This window comes from Schistocerca cancellata, chromosome 8, assembly GCF_023864275.1.
Source record: "Schistocerca cancellata isolate TAMUIC-IGC-003103 chromosome 8, iqSchCanc2.1, whole genome shotgun sequence".
In the NCBI taxonomy this organism is placed as follows: domain Eukaryota; kingdom Metazoa; phylum Arthropoda; class Insecta; order Orthoptera; family Acrididae; genus Schistocerca; species Schistocerca cancellata.
Window position 1 is genome coordinate 85158448 of NC_064633.1, and position 16069 is coordinate 85174516.

General features: G+C 37.6%; 1 protein-coding gene across 2 annotated transcripts in view; it reads left to right on the top strand.

Moving 5' to 3' along the window:
- Positions 1-16069, top strand: part of LOC126095006 (cytochrome P450 4C1-like) — a 196132-nt gene that overhangs the window by 117225 nt on the left and 62838 nt on the right. The window lies entirely within an intron of this gene.

Here is a 16069-nt window from a genome sequence, read left to right on the forward strand (position 1 = left end):
CAGTCTTTAACACTGGTAGCATGCCGCGACAGCGTGGACGTGAACCGTATGTGCAGTTGACGGACTTTGAGCGAGGGCGTATAGTGGGCATGCGGGAGGCCGGGTTGACGTACCGCCGAATTGCTCAACACGTGGGGCGTGAGGTCTCCACAGTATATCGATGTTGTCGCCAGTGGTCGGCGGAAGGTGCACGTGCCCGTCGACCTGGGACCGGACCGCAGCGACGCACGGATGCACGCCAAGACCGTAGGATCCTACGCAGTGCCGTAGGGGACCGCACCGTCACTTCCCAGCAAATTAGGGACACTGTTGCTCCTGGGGTATCGGCGAGGACCATTCGCAACCGTCTCCATGAAGCTGGACTACGGTCCCGTACACCGTTAGGCCGTCTTCCGCTCACGCCCCAACATCGTGCAGCCCGCCTCCAGTGGTGTCGCGACAGGCGTGAATGGAGGGACGAATGGAGACGTGTCGTCTTCAGCGATGAGAGTCGCTTCTGCCTTGGTGCCAATGATGGTCGTATGCGTGTTTGGCGCCGTGCAGGTGAGCGCCACAATCAGGACTGCATACGACCGAGGCACACAGAGCCAACACCCGGCATCATGGTGTGGGGAGCGATCTCCTACACTGGCCGTACACCACTGGTGATCGTCGAGGGGACACTGAATAGTGCACGGTACATCCAAACCGTCATCGAACCCATCGTTCTACCATTCCTAGACCGGCAAGGGAACTTGCTGTTCCAACAGGACAATGCACGTCCGCATGTATCCCGTGCCACCCAACGTGCTCTAGAAGGTGTAAGTCAACTACCCTGGCCAGCAAGATCTCCGGATCTGTCCCCCATTGAGCATGTTTGGGACTGGATGAAGCGTCGTCTCACGCGGTCTGCACGTCCAGCACTAACGCTGGTCCAACTGAGGCGCCAGGTGGAAATGGCATGGCAAGCCGTTCCACAGGACTACATCAAGCATCTCTACGATCGTCTCCATGGGAGAATAGCAGCCTGCATTGCTGCGAAAGGTGGATATACACTATACTAGTGCCGACATTGCGCATGCTCTGTTGCCTGTGTCTATGTGCCTGTGGTTCTGTCAGTGTGATCATGTGATGTATCTGACCCCAGGAATGTGTCAATAAAGTTTCCCCTTCCTGAGACAATGAATTCACGGTGTTCTTATTTCAATTTCCAGGAGTGTACGTCAAAGGCGTAGGGAAAAAACGTATAAATAAGCAAGCCCTGAGGCTCAAAGCAAGCAGTCGTGTCGCCACTCTGTTTGCGTCTAGAACCGGAGAGAATGACGATTCTTTAAGTTGCGGGCCAACCACGAAGACCTTCTGGTGAGGGACATTGGCGGCCCACTCAAACTACCACCAACCTCCACTGCACCATAGCTGCAGAGGGGAAGGCCCCACCGTGGAGCTTCACAGGCCTGAGGAGCGAGAGGCCTGCTAGCCTCTTCTCTGTGGGTGACACTGGTCGGTAGACAGCAACTGCCATTCACAGGAGTTGGTCCGGGGACTCGAACTCACGGCAGATCTATCAGCTATCACGTACCGATCTGTACTGGGCGGACGACGGGAGCTTCTAAGGCTCACTATGACGGCAGTGGACTCTTTCCCTTCGGCGCTCTGCATGGGGTCTCTGAGTTGTGCTTGAGGGAGCAGCCAGCCAACCGGGTCCCAGGCTATCGGCGCATGCGAAACGCATGGCGGTCACTTAACCATCTCGTGAGTAGTAACGCCACATCTGGAGGGCTCGGCAGATTCTGCCATTGGCATTGGCGCTGACCCAAGCATGTACACTGTGCTGTGCTATCAACAGGGTCGGTGGAAGGCTGCTGTGTACCTTCCATGCAATTGATGTCAATGACAAACTTTCTAATGTTTCTCTGCATGCTTCGGCATGAGTCACCCCTCTCTCCCAAACCACATCTTTCGGTCGCGCAGACAAATTACCACTCCTGAGCTCAAGGGGGCTGTATCAATTTGGTTTCAGGAAGTGGTCATTCTGCTTTCCAACACAATATCTTGAGTCTCGTCTCAGACTTAGTTGTGCGAGCTACAGTACACGAAGTTTACAATTGTTTTTCTGAAGCCACAGTAATCTGTGGTCTTATAATTGTTTAGAGGGATTGGTGAACACGATAATTTAGTGCCACTGAGGCGTCCATCTTCTGTCTGGCACGAGTTGCTGTTAGCCAGTGCTGTAGCAGCTGTGTGTTCTGTAAGTAGGCATACTGGTCATCTGTCTAGTAGTTGTACTAAGTGTAGATGGGCGATGATTCGCCCAAGGAATTCTTTGAGTAGGGTTAAAGGCAAGTTAGTGTTTCTCTTTAAAAAAAAAAAAATAGTTGAGTTAAGGTGGAAGTAGAGTAATCAAAATGGTGGAAACACGTGCTTCTACCTCAGGCGTTGCTGCTGCTTTAACTCAGCAAGTGTATTAACAGAGCAGTGTGATCACATGAAACAGAGAAATTTCGAACTTAATTGTGAGTTAGAAGCTCATAATGACAGTCACGATCAGTCACAATTGGACTCATGGGGAAGCAAGTCTGGATTGAGAGTGCCTTCTGTTCCATATGACCCGGCAGTGGTCACAACGATTAATCTATTCTCGGGAAAGGCAACAGAGGATGCGACAGTTTTCGTTAAGGATGTTAGGGATACTGTGGAAGAATATGGGTAGTCAGATGAAGTAAGCCCGTACATTGGTAACATGAGTTTGGCGGGGAACGCAAAGGCATATGTTGTGTATCACGGAACATTTAGTAAATCACATACGTTCCAGGACTGGGCCACTGGTTTGTGCCAGCAGTACCAGAGCAGAACAGTGCGCCGTTTTTTCGGGAGAAATTAAGTACGTTTTCGATGCACCGCAAAGAGTCTGCAGAAGCGTTCTCGGACAGAACCTGTTAGCTAAATGCAGACACAGAATGCAGCAGCTAATAAGGTACTATTACAGGAGGTAGAAAATAGGGCGGTAGATGGTTCTTTGCGTGGTATACCCGCTGAAATGTCACAGAGTGTATGAATGGAGAACTTAGGATAGCAACAGTTATAGAGGGGGTGGGTATGGTCACAAGGCGGACTGTGGACCACTGTGAGTTCGCTTCTGATGTCAAGTGTTATAGACGTGGTCGAGAGGAGCACGTAAGGAAGCAGTGTAAGCAACCAGAGTGCTATGCATGTAACGTAGTGGGCCACCAGGCATTTGAGTGTAGAGGTGGGAAGGATAGAAAGCACCGGCAAGGGAAGCAGCCGTTAAACGCAAATGGCATTGCTTCGACCGGCGCGAGGCAGTTCCTGTAGACTGTAATATGGCACAAGAGTAGAGGTATTGTGTAGGTTCACGCCCACTTTTTCCCAAGTTCACTTCGTGAGTAAAAAAGTTCGCTATGTTGTAAAAAACTTACCCAGAACCTACACAATACTTTTACTATACCCCCAATTCTAGGTCACAATCGCGTATTTTCATTTAAAATAGCCTGTTTTATATTAGATTACTTAAAAAATTAATAAAAATAAGTATTTTTTGTTATCACGTTCACTTACTATAAATTAATTCTTTTTCTCACCAAAGCTGAACGTAAGAAAATAAATTTGATACTTCTTTTACAAAAGGTGAACGTCAGAATATGAATATAATGAATTAAGGTGGACATAAGAAATCTATTTCTTCCCTAAAATTTATCTAATTCTTTCTTCTTGAGTAGCCATAAGATTTTTATGAACAATTGTTTGCAATTGTTTTCTGAGATGATTCTTCACTGTACTTCCACCATGTTCACATGTACCTTTAATTTTGAGATATTCTTTACAGCATTCATTGCATATGAAGGGCTCATTTCAATAGTGTTACAGGTCCATTACCTCCACTTTTCTGTCTATAATGCTTCTGAAATTAATGAGCCAAACAAACAGAAAGAAAGGTTCATCTCTAGCAAGAAGCCATATGCTTGAATATTTCTGGTATCTCAACTGCAGATTTTTCAGCGTTCATTTAGCTTTAGGACTCTGTATCTCAATATGAACAAAAGTGGACTTGTACCACTATTGAAATAAGCCCTTCATGTATTACGATATCCATCTTTCTGAAACGTTTATGAAATTCTTAAATATTTTTCTTAGCCATGATATTTCTACACTGCTTTAGCTGTTTGGTGTTGTTGATTTAAAAGATATAAAATTTAATAGGAGAAATAAAATTTTTAAATAAGTTTCACTGTGTGAATTCCTGATAATGAAATTAATTATTTCTATTTTTAAGTTTCCTCATTCCTTTATATTTTAGTTTCCTCTGTTCTTTTTCAGTTAATCGTAAATACCAGTTAGTAATTACATTATGGTATCTATCTGGTTTCACATAGATTATATAATGGTAAGACAGAGATTTAGGAACCAGGTTTTAAATTGTAAGATATTTCCAGGGGCAGATGTGGACTCTGACCACAATCTATTGGATATGAACTGTAGATTAAAACTGAAGAAACTGCAAAAAGGTGGGAATTTAAGGAGATGGGACCTGGATAAACTGACTAAATCAGAGGTTGTACAGAGTTACAGGGAGAGCATAAGGGAACAATTGACAAGAATGCGGGAAAGAAATACAGTAAAAGAAGAATGGGTAGCTTTGAGGGCTGAAGTAACGAAGGCAGCAGAGGATCAAGTAGGTAAAAAGACGAGGGCTAGTAGAAATCCTTGGGTGACAGATGAAATACTGAATTTAACTGATGAAAGGAGAAAATATAAAAATGCATAAATGAAGCAGGCAAAAAGGAATGGAAACGTCTCAAAAATGAGATCGACAGGAAGTGCAAAATGGCTAAGCAGGGATGGCTAGAGGACAAATGTAAGGATGTAGATACTTATCTAACTAGGGGTAAGATAGATACTGCCTACAGGAAAATTAAAGAGACCTTTGGAGAAAAGCTCAGATGGAAACCCAGCTCTAAGCAAAGAAGGGAAAGCAGAAAGGTGGAAGGAGTATATAGAGGGTCTATACAAGGGCAATGTACTTGAGGACAATATTATGGAAATGGAAGAGGATGTAGATGAAGATGAAATGGGAGATACGATACTGCATGAAGAGTTTGACAGAGCACTGAAAGACCTGAGTCGAAACAAGGGCCCGGGAGTAGAAAACATTCCATTAGAACTACTGACGGCCTTGGGAGTGCCAGTCCTGATAAAACTCTACCATCTGGTGAGCAAAATGTATGAGACAGGTGAAATACCCTCCGACTTCAAGAAGAATATAATAATTCCAGTCCCAACGAAAGCAGGGGCTGACAGATGTGAAAATTACCGAACAATCAGTTTAATAAGGCACGGATACAAAATACTAACACAAATTCTTTACAGATGAATGGAAAAACTGGTAGAAGCCGACCTCGGGGAAGAGAAGATCACATTCAAAATTTAAATGCAGTTAAGGTAGAGCTATTGAAAGTTAACATGAAAGAAATGTAGAAATAAATACACTAGTACATCATGTGTTTCCTCAAACAGTTAATGAAAATTTAAGACCGACTTTCGGTCTTTAAAATTATTTGACAATAATTGTGAATACCCTTATTTTGTGATTATAACATAAAGCAAAAATTAAAAAAAAACAAATGATAGACACCGAAATTGTGAAAAAATGTTAAATCTTAATAGCAAACATAATTCATTAAATTTATATCAATTAATGAGATAAATCTTAAAAATTATTTGTAGGCATAATTATTTTAATATTTTAAGTGATTAAACAAAAGAACAATTGATTAATGATTTAAATACATTTTATCAAAATTTATTGCACCTAATTATATACTTCTAATAATTTTCTACATATTGGACATTTCAGATTTTCCTTTAACCAATCAATAATACACGTTTTATGAGAAATATGATTACAGCTTGTTTTTACAAATTGATAATTTGCATTACTTAAACATATTCAACAATCATTATCTTCAGTTTACTCTATTGTGTCATACAGTTTAAATACATTTCATATAAATGATTCAGGTATATATATCGACATTCTTTAATTTATCTTTAAATTCTCTAATAAAATCTTCAGCTAAATCTTGTGTACTTCATGTATAGACCCAATACAATCTGTCTTTAAATACTTTATTTAAGTCTTCAGATACATTTTAACATAAGTATATAAATCTCCAGTATACTTTATCTTGAAATTCTCGAATACTATTTTCAGACATGCTTTTTTGGCGTGATATCACACCAGTTTAATCTTTGTTGAAGTTTTCCCATGAGACCATCAAACAAATCATTTTTTCATATGATATACCAATGTTCTTTATTCTGATAACGTCTTATAAATTTTCCACATAAGTTTTCATTACTTGATGTAATATTCAAATCTAATTTCTCTTCAATTTATCTGATGAAATTTTTAGGTAATCTACATTGAGGTATATGTCCCCAGTTTTATCTCTCTGCAAATTTTCTTATGAAATTATTAATTAAACTAGAAAATGGTATTGTATATGTTATTAAATTATTTTTGAATTATCTCATATAATTCTCAGGTAATCATTGATCAGTTGATGTGGAAGTCGAATCTAATTTATCTTTAAATTCTGTCACAAAATCTACACATAATTCGAAATGTCCTGATATATATTTTCAGTTTTCTTTACCAAATGAATCTTTATTTTTAATATACTTAACAATTTTACTTTCATATGCATCAATTGTTGTTGGATGCAATTTATACAAACTTCTTTAAATTTATATTTTTAAAATTATAATTAATCATTGCATCAAGATTTTCCTTTCCCATTTTTTATTATTGTTTAATTCGTATTTTTTAACTTTTAATTCCTTAAGGGTATAATTTTTCACTTTGTTGTTGTTGTTCTTCACTTCTTCCATATTATAGTTATTAATAAGTTCAATAATTTGATGTTTTCTCTGTTCTGAAAAACCTTTAGGTCTCAATTGTTTTTATCTAGCTTTCAATTCGTTGAACGTTAGACTATTTAGACTCACCATTGATTAAAAAATAAATATTATTAGATTTGTAAAAAATGAAATCATCTACAATGATATAGATTTATAATATTTCAGGGGTCGAATTACTGACCTGTGAAATGTTGTATAACATATGTTGATTCAAAATGATATTTAAATTTTCGGTAAGGAATTCCAGGTGCTACATATTTAGCCCCTAAGAGTTTTAAACAAATCAAAAATGATTACATTGATTCTAATGTTATTTTATCTTTTCTGTCTGCAATATTTATTTTCTGGAGGGTTATACAAATGATATTTTATATTTCATTAAATATTGTATTTCAGGGCCTACAACAAATGAAAATAATTATAGTGAATACTTTTTTTTTGGTCATCAGTCTACTGACTGGTTTGATGCGGCCCACCACGAATTCCTTTCCTGTGCTAACCTCTTCATCTCAGAGTAGCACTTGCAACCTACATCCTCAATTATTTGCTTAATGTATTCCAATCTCTGTCTTTCTCTACAGTTTTTGCCCTCTACATCTCCCTCTAGTACCATGGAAGTCATTCCCTCATGTCTTAGCAGATGTCCTATCATCCTGTCCCTTCTCCTTATCAGTGTTTTCCACATATTCCTTTCCTCTCCGATTCTGCGTAGAACCTCCTCATTCCTTACCTTATCAGTCCACCTAATTTTCAACATTCGTCTATAGCACCACATCTCAAATGCTTCGATTCTCTTCTGTTCCGGTTTTCCCACAGTCCATGTTTCACTACCATACAATTCTGTAATCCAGACGTACATCCTCAGAAATTTCTTCCTCAAATTAAGGCCGGTATTTGATATTAGTAGACTTCTCTTGGCCAGAAATGCCTTTTTTGCCATAGCGAGTCTGCTTTTGATGTCCTCCTTGCTCCGTCCGTCATTGGTTATTTTACTGCCTAGGTAGCAGAATTCCTTCACTTCATTGACTTCATGAGCATCAATCCTGATGTTAAGTTTCTCGCTGTTCTCATTTCTACTACTTCTCATTACCTTCGTCTTACTGCGATTTACTCTCAAACCATACTGTGTATTCATTAGACTGTTCATTCCGTTCAGCAGATCATTTAATTCTTCTTCACTTTCACTCAGGATAGCAATGTCATCAGTGAATCGTATCACTGATATCCTTTCACCTTGTATTTTAATTTCACTCTTTAACCTTTCTTTTATTTCCATCATTGCTTCCTCGATGTACAGATTGGAGAGTAGGGGCGAAAGGTTACAGCCTTGTCTTACACCCTTCTTAATATGAGCACTTCGTTCTATACTAATGAAATTTTATATTTTATTCATTATGGGTCTGTGACGAATGGCCCTGAAAAAATTAGAAAAGTGACATTTTTACAGAGGACTGTAATTATCCCACAAAAATTTATTGTTTTTTTGTTTTTTTTTAAATCTTATGGGACTGAAGTGCTAAGGTAATCAGTCCCTAAGCTTACACACTACTAAACCTAAATTATCCTAACGATAAACACACACACCCATGCCCGAGGGAGGTTTGAACCTCTGCCTGGACCAGCTGCACAGTCCATGAGTGAAAATTAAACATTATTCATTTCAGTATTTCAGGGTATGGGAAACTGAGCCATGAAGAAAACTGAAAAACACAGAAATAATTTCAAATAATCTTTTCTATATGGGAATCCAGAGATTAAAAGTTTCCTCCCTGAATATCTGAAAGAAAAGAAGAACAATCACTAATGATATTTTATAATTTTCATATGTTATCCCATGGTCAATTATATGAGCAATGAAAACCTTAGATAAAAGAAATTTTATCCTTTATTTATGAAGTTTTTGAAGTGCATAAATACTTACACACTTGGACGAATATTATGGGGCATGACGGAGATGCCTCGAACACTTAATTGTATTACAGGTCTGAAATTAAATAATCAGTTTAAATCAAATTTTATTAAATCCTAAAAATTGACACAAAATAATATACGTAAAATTACAGGGAGCGAATTTTATGACCGCTGAAATAAGAATGAGAAAGTCAAAATTTTTATGGGAAAAACTTTTAAAATATATTTCTTAATAAATATGAGAAATTCCAAGTACTTCTAATGCAGTTGTCACTTTATCAGAAACACATATAGTGAATATAATAGAATTTATTAATCTCAATAATTATATACTAAATTTAGGGTCTAGGTTTAAAGATATATGGGTTCAAGTATTTGAAGAGTTAAATGTTTTGGTTACAAATGATGTTTTTTCTATTATATAAAATTTTAGTAATAATGTTTATGTACATCTATTACACAAAATCAACAAAACCGTCTGTTTCCCTCAACTCAGATTTAAGATCTGCAAATGATTGTGGCACTGAATCGTATTTCAATATCAAAATATACTGTATCTTCTTTAAAAAACAGTTGGTAGAATGAGCAGTATAATCAATACAATCCAAATTTAAAGTTCCAATAATGGTTTACATTTAACTGTAATTTTGTTTTAAAAATAATAATATGTTTATTTATATAACTATTATGTGCACTGTGCTATCCTAACCAATCAATATACACTTTATCTCCTTTGTTTTTCTAAAGTTTCTCAACAGGGTACAGATCAGGATATACTGTTTTCCGTAATTCATACTTATGACAATTTCTTTTTACTTCTTCACCATTAAAATCTCTTAATACATATGTTATTGAATTAGAATTAGTAATTCAATGTCAAAATTAAAGTTGACAAATTGGCTGCATATCCTTTCTCGAATATTTCTTTTAATTTACTAATTCAGACCTTATCACCTATTTTAAATTTCGCTTTTTTAATTAGTAACAGCAGTACTTGATTTATAATTATTTTCATTAACATCTGTTAGCTTCATTTTTAATTGTTGATGATTTGTGTTATTATATTTGTCAAGTTTGAGTCTAGATCATTCCATTTATAATTTCCTTGTAATTCAAATTTTGTCCAGATATTTTTTATGACTTCTTTTAAATCTTGCAATAACAGATGCTTATAATTTTGTAAAAGATTAATAATGATTAATATATTTTTGCATAAATTCTTGAAAATCTTTATTATAAGGATTATGTGTTTCAGTAATTTTTTTACACCTAAAACACATCTGTTTATATTGATGAAAAATTTAATAAGATTTGAATTATTTTTCCATTCTATCATCATTCGATTCTCATATGAGCTCACCAAACATAATAGATACACCTGAAATGGCTACAGTTTTAACCCATTGATTCAAGGTTATAAATATTTTATCTTTCATTTTCATTTCAAATTGTGATTTACTGAAATGTGTTGGATACAAAATTTGTAATTCATGGTTATTATGCCTTTTTATCTCTACTTCAAAATCAGAACTTGATAAATCATCTATATTACCCCAAATAAAATAATTCTCTTGGTTTTTACATCATACTCTAAAGTATATTTCACCTGTAACAAAACGAAATTTTAGTTTTTATTTTGTTGTACATCCTTTTTGGAAGATTGCTTATCTGACTTAGGTACCGTTTTAAACATGCCTTTGAGAAATAATCTCTTAAAGCTTTTTCTATTGCCTTTTTTAATGTAATTAGTTATATCATTGTTATTAAGTTTTTTAGTAGTGTTATAATTACTGAGTTGTGTTCAAGTTTTGTAACAAGATCGGATAACTAATTTTCTAAATACTGTTTTGTAACTGCATCATAACCGTTTACTGAATCTTTTAAACCTACTATTCTTCTACCTTTAAAATCAATACATCCTTTAGTTGTTTAAAGTGGCTTGTAATTCTTTTGAAACTGTTTAATTGATTTTTCTATTTTTGGATCAATTCATTTCTTTTGTTTTCTAAATTTATCTAACCATTAAATGTGTGACCTTCAGACTGCAGCTTATCTCCAAAAATGTCAATTTATTAGATTCAAAATATTAAATTTATAATTATCTGATAACAGTTTAAAAACAGACAGATACAAATGACCACAAATTATTTCATTGTAGTTTTGTATTCTCTTGATATTGTAGTACAGATCATTTATTCCCAAATAGTTAACTAGTTGTTTTGGTATATTATCTCCAGATGAATCCAAAATAAATTTTATATCTTTATTCTTGCAATAAATCCAATGAGTACCCAGATGTTCAGATGTATCTAAATTAACTATTCCAAAATAATTATTGTTTGGTTGTTTAGGTAATTTATCAGCCATAAAAACACCTGTAAAATATGTAATTTTTAATTCTGTAGCAAGTTTTTCTATATCAAAATTAGATAAATGATTATTATATTTTTTGATTATTTTTACGAATTTTTTCCCTACATCCACTTTCTTTTCCATTGTTAAATTATGTCCTTTTTGTTCTTATAATACTTAATCAGTTATTTTCTTTTTCATTACTGTGTTTCTGATTGCTGCAGAACCACCAGCAAGTGAATAATAGTTTAAGATATGGTGATACAGCTAGTAGTAACAGTAAAAATCCACCTTCATATTTTATCAATTGGTAACCTTCTTTCATATTTCTTAGATATTCTATAGTCTTTTACAGAACTGGAATATCTAATGTAATGAGTAAATTTCTGTCAGTTGTTTTATCTCTTTTTCTTTCTTGTGCATCAGTTAAAAATAGATCAATACTATAAAACTCTTCCTTATTTTATTTTATTTTAATTGATTTTGGTTGTGTTTTGCCACTTGGTAGGAAAAGTATAACCAATATTAAAATTATTCAATTATATATATAAAAGATTTATAAAGATTAATAATTTTATAATCCTCAACCATTTTGATTGACATCCAAATTTTCGTTTTCCATACATTATTACTCTAACTGTAGCTGCAGCTAATTTTTCATCAGTTGAAGCATGAAAAGCATACGTTCTTTCTTTTGCAGCTAACTAAAGTTCTTTATCAGCTTCATGTCGAGATTCTAAAATCTTTATGATCATGATAGGTGATGTCATGTTGTTTGCATACTTCATCTAGTGGATTAATTCCTTTATCTCCACATGTTAGTCTTTCTTCAAGCTCAGTAAATGGTCTGCAGTAATTATATTTTGATAGATGCGTCTCTGGTATTGGAAAATTATTTAAAGATAGTGTGGTTTCCAGTGGATACCGATTTGCTGAGGGAAACATTATATGTGCTTCAGCCGCTTTTAAGCAATGAAGAGTTGGATAATTCATGTTGTTTTATCCGCAAGGGTTTGGCACATGTGAACGACATTAATTGGTAACAGATGATTCTGGTTAGTGTGGATAACTCTGGCCAAGGGGAGGTAACTTTATCAAAGGGTGCAATGATAGCCATCCTGGAGGTCTTGCAAAACGAGGATTTCGATAGATCGAGCCTAGAGGCAAGCCACAAGGAAACTGTTAACAGAGATGTGTGGCACGGGAAAGTAGGGTATTTGAAGGGCAGTAGTTGAATGGCCATCAAGAACTTGTTGCTGAGGTTTAGTGTTTTACTTTGTGAGAACAGGGGGCTACAGGCAACACTGCTGATGCAATATCACATACTGACAGGCGATAGTACACCAATTTATAGGGAGCCATAATGTATAGTAAACCAGCTGGAACCATTTATAGAAGAATTTACTGAACAACAACTATGGGTTGGGATTGTAGAACCGAGTGATCATCCCTGGAGCACAAACATTGCCATCGTGTCTACAAATTCATCTGATGGGACACGAAAAAATAGATTTTGCTGTGATTACAGATACCTAAATGCGCAAACCATTTCCGACGCTTATCCAATTCCAAACATCACGGAAAGTTTGGATAATCTGAGTCAGTGACGGTTCTTTAGAATTACGGGCCTCAACAGTTGATACCATCAGTTGGAGGTGGCGCCTGAAGTTAGGTCAAAAACAGTGTTGACCATCTCAGCAAACGCGTGCCATTTGGACTAAAGAACCTGCTGGCAACTATTCAGCAGTTGTTAGATGGGGTACTGAGACGATTAAAGCGAAAAATTTCTTTAATCTACGTCGATTACATAACTGTCCATTCAAACGATTTACCACCATATGTGAGACGTTCGGAAGGTGTTTTTAGTAAACTACAGCCCGCATCTCGTGGTCGTGCGGTAGCGTTCTCGCTTCCCACGCCCGGGTTCCCGGGTTCGATTCCCGGCGGGGTGAGGGATTTTCTCTGCCTCGTGATGGCTAGGTGTTGTGTGATGTCCTTAGGTTAGTTAGGTTTAAGTAGTCCTAAGTTCTAGGGGACTGATGACCATAGATGTTAAGTCCCATAGTGCTCAGAGCCATTTGAACCATTTTAGTAAACTACGATCGGCACATTTGACGTTAAGTGCGGACAAGAGTAATTTTTCGCGAACTCAGATAAACTATCTGGGGCACGTGATTTGTGAGCGTGACATACAGACCAATCGTCATCTTACAGATGCAGTTCAGAATTACCCGATGCCACTAGCAACTAAGCAGTTAAAGTCTTTCATCGGCGGCTATAATTAATATAGACAGTTCGTGAAGGAAATAGCAGGACCGTTGAACAAGCTACTGAAGAAGGGGCGAAATTTAGTTAGTCTCAGGAATGTCACTGGAGTTATATTTGTATGTTATACATACATCCAGCGCCAACAATTGTCAGTGATCGATATGAATGGCTCAATTTTACACAAAGAATACATGCAACACATGCGATCGTAGAGACAGCCCAATGCATACTGAATATTAGTTTGCTATTCACCTTACCAGACAGCGCCACCACTGGGACTTGCCCCTGCAACTGCAAGCAAGAACCGAATAGCAAGCTGGTTGGAAATTCTCTCTGTAGCAAAGTTAGCGACAGCCTGGAGTCGGAAATGTCCTTTCGTTCCGGCTCCTCTATTGAACTTAAAAAGAAGAATATGTTTGAAATGCTCCAATTTCTCCACTTGACACTCCATTTTCTAGCGTCCACAGCTCCACCCACTATCTTCATATGACTATTTGGAAACTAAAATAGCAATAGTGAACTAAAAATAAAAAATGACGATCGATAAATAAACTCATGGCAACCGAAATACGAATATGCAAAACAGAAACACTATGAATCTATGCACCAACCAAACATGTTGGTGTTGTTAAGATATAACTATAAGATATTTTCATGGTCTGTACCCTACTTATACATCAGTAAGCCTTTAAAAAGTATGCTATTAATAAAATTGAAAAAGAGTTATCGAACTTTGTGTTTTCTAGGTTTGATAGTTGATGCTTTGGCAACACATCGACGTGAATTACAGTAGCACGGTCCCAAAACATTGCCATGATTTTTGTCAGCAAGGGGAGCTGGGCTGATTTTGTCTTCTTTCGTGAATGCAGGTGTGCCACTACAATGACTGCATATTCATTTCTGGCTCGATATCGAAGTTGCATCATCTGCAAAGGTCCGTGACAAGAAGGCCTCTCCATTGCCCTCAGACTGCTCCAATAATTGAGATGTCGAGGTTTTTTATATGTTGTGGTTTCTTTTGAGCATTTGCGGAGGAGAACTTTGAATATCCAAGAGACTCACTTACTGCACACACACACTTAGGCAATACTCATTGACAGCCATAGAGCCTACTGTCGAGTTATGATACGCCATTCTGCACGAATGACGACATTTGCCTGATTCACCATGTCGCACACGTGCAGAAAAGGAACATCAAATTTGAAGCATTTAAAGTAAATTTTTCTATATATTACGTTGTTGGTGCGTAGGTTCATAGCGTTTTTGTTTCGTATGGTGGTATTCCGGTTGCTGTGAGTTTATTTGTCGAATTTAATTTTTTATTTGTAGTTCACTGTTGCTGTTTGAGTTTACATATTGTCATTTTGTCATTTGGAGATAGTGAGTGGAATTGTGGACGCTAAAAGATGGAGTCCCAAGTGCAGAAATCGGAACATTCGGGACATGTACTTCTTTTTGAGTTCAGTGCAGGGATGATAAAAGCGGAGGCAGCCAGAAACATGCACGCTGCATATGGGGATAATGTCATCGGACACAGCACGAGAGGAACATGGTTTACTCGTTTTAAGAAGGATCGTTGTGATATTAGTGACCCTCCACGTTGAGGAAGACCTTGAGAGTTTGATGAAGATTGTTTAAACGCATTAATCCACAATGACCCACGTCAGTGGAGTCGATAGCTGGCAGACGTGATGAATTGTGATTATTCCACTAGTGTGTGACATTTGTGTGCAGAGGGGGAGCCTCAAAACTCGAGTGTATGGATACCACGTTATAAGCCAAAATCACCAAATGTGCATCTCTACTTGCTCGTGATCAATTTTCTTGTGAACAACAACGATGACTCTTATCCCGTGCCGTTACTGGAGATGGGAAATGGTGTCTTTACACAAGGATAAGGCAGGAATGATTGAGCTCAAAGAGCCGGCCGCAGTGGTCGTGCGGTTCTAGGCGCTGCAGTCTGGAACCGCGAGACCGCTACGGTCGCAGGTTCGAATCCTGCCTCGGGCATGGATGTGTGTGATGTCTTTATGTTAGTTAGGTTTAACTAGTTCTAAGTTCTAGGGGACTAATGACCTCAGAAGTTGAGTCCCATAGTGTTCAGAGCCATTTGAACCATTTTGAGCTCAAAGAATGCAGCAACTCCCCATACAAAGATCTGTGCGCATCCACAAAAGACAGTGTTAAGCAAATGGTGGAACAGCGACGGCGAAGTGTACTAAGAGTTACTTCTCTGAGGTGTAACCATCACTGCTGACATTTACTGTCAACAACTGGGACGTCTTGCAGACGCAATCCGAGAACAACGACCAGGAAAATTCCGTGCACTGACGCTACTCCACCAAACGTCCCCCCCCCCCCCCCCCCGCCCCCAAATAGTGCTAGACTGACAAAACCCACTATACGGGGGTTGGGGTGTCATTCCGCAGCCACCAGATTCATCTGAACTTGTGGCATCAGAATTTCACATTTTTTAGCTCTCTGTCGAACATAGTTTGCAAATAAACCATGAACATGTGATTTATTGTGATTCTTCAGTTTCTCCCGACGTATTTGTTGGCCTAACAGTACGCAGGCGTACAAGGTCGAAGTCGTTGTCGAGAACACCACAGGTTAACTC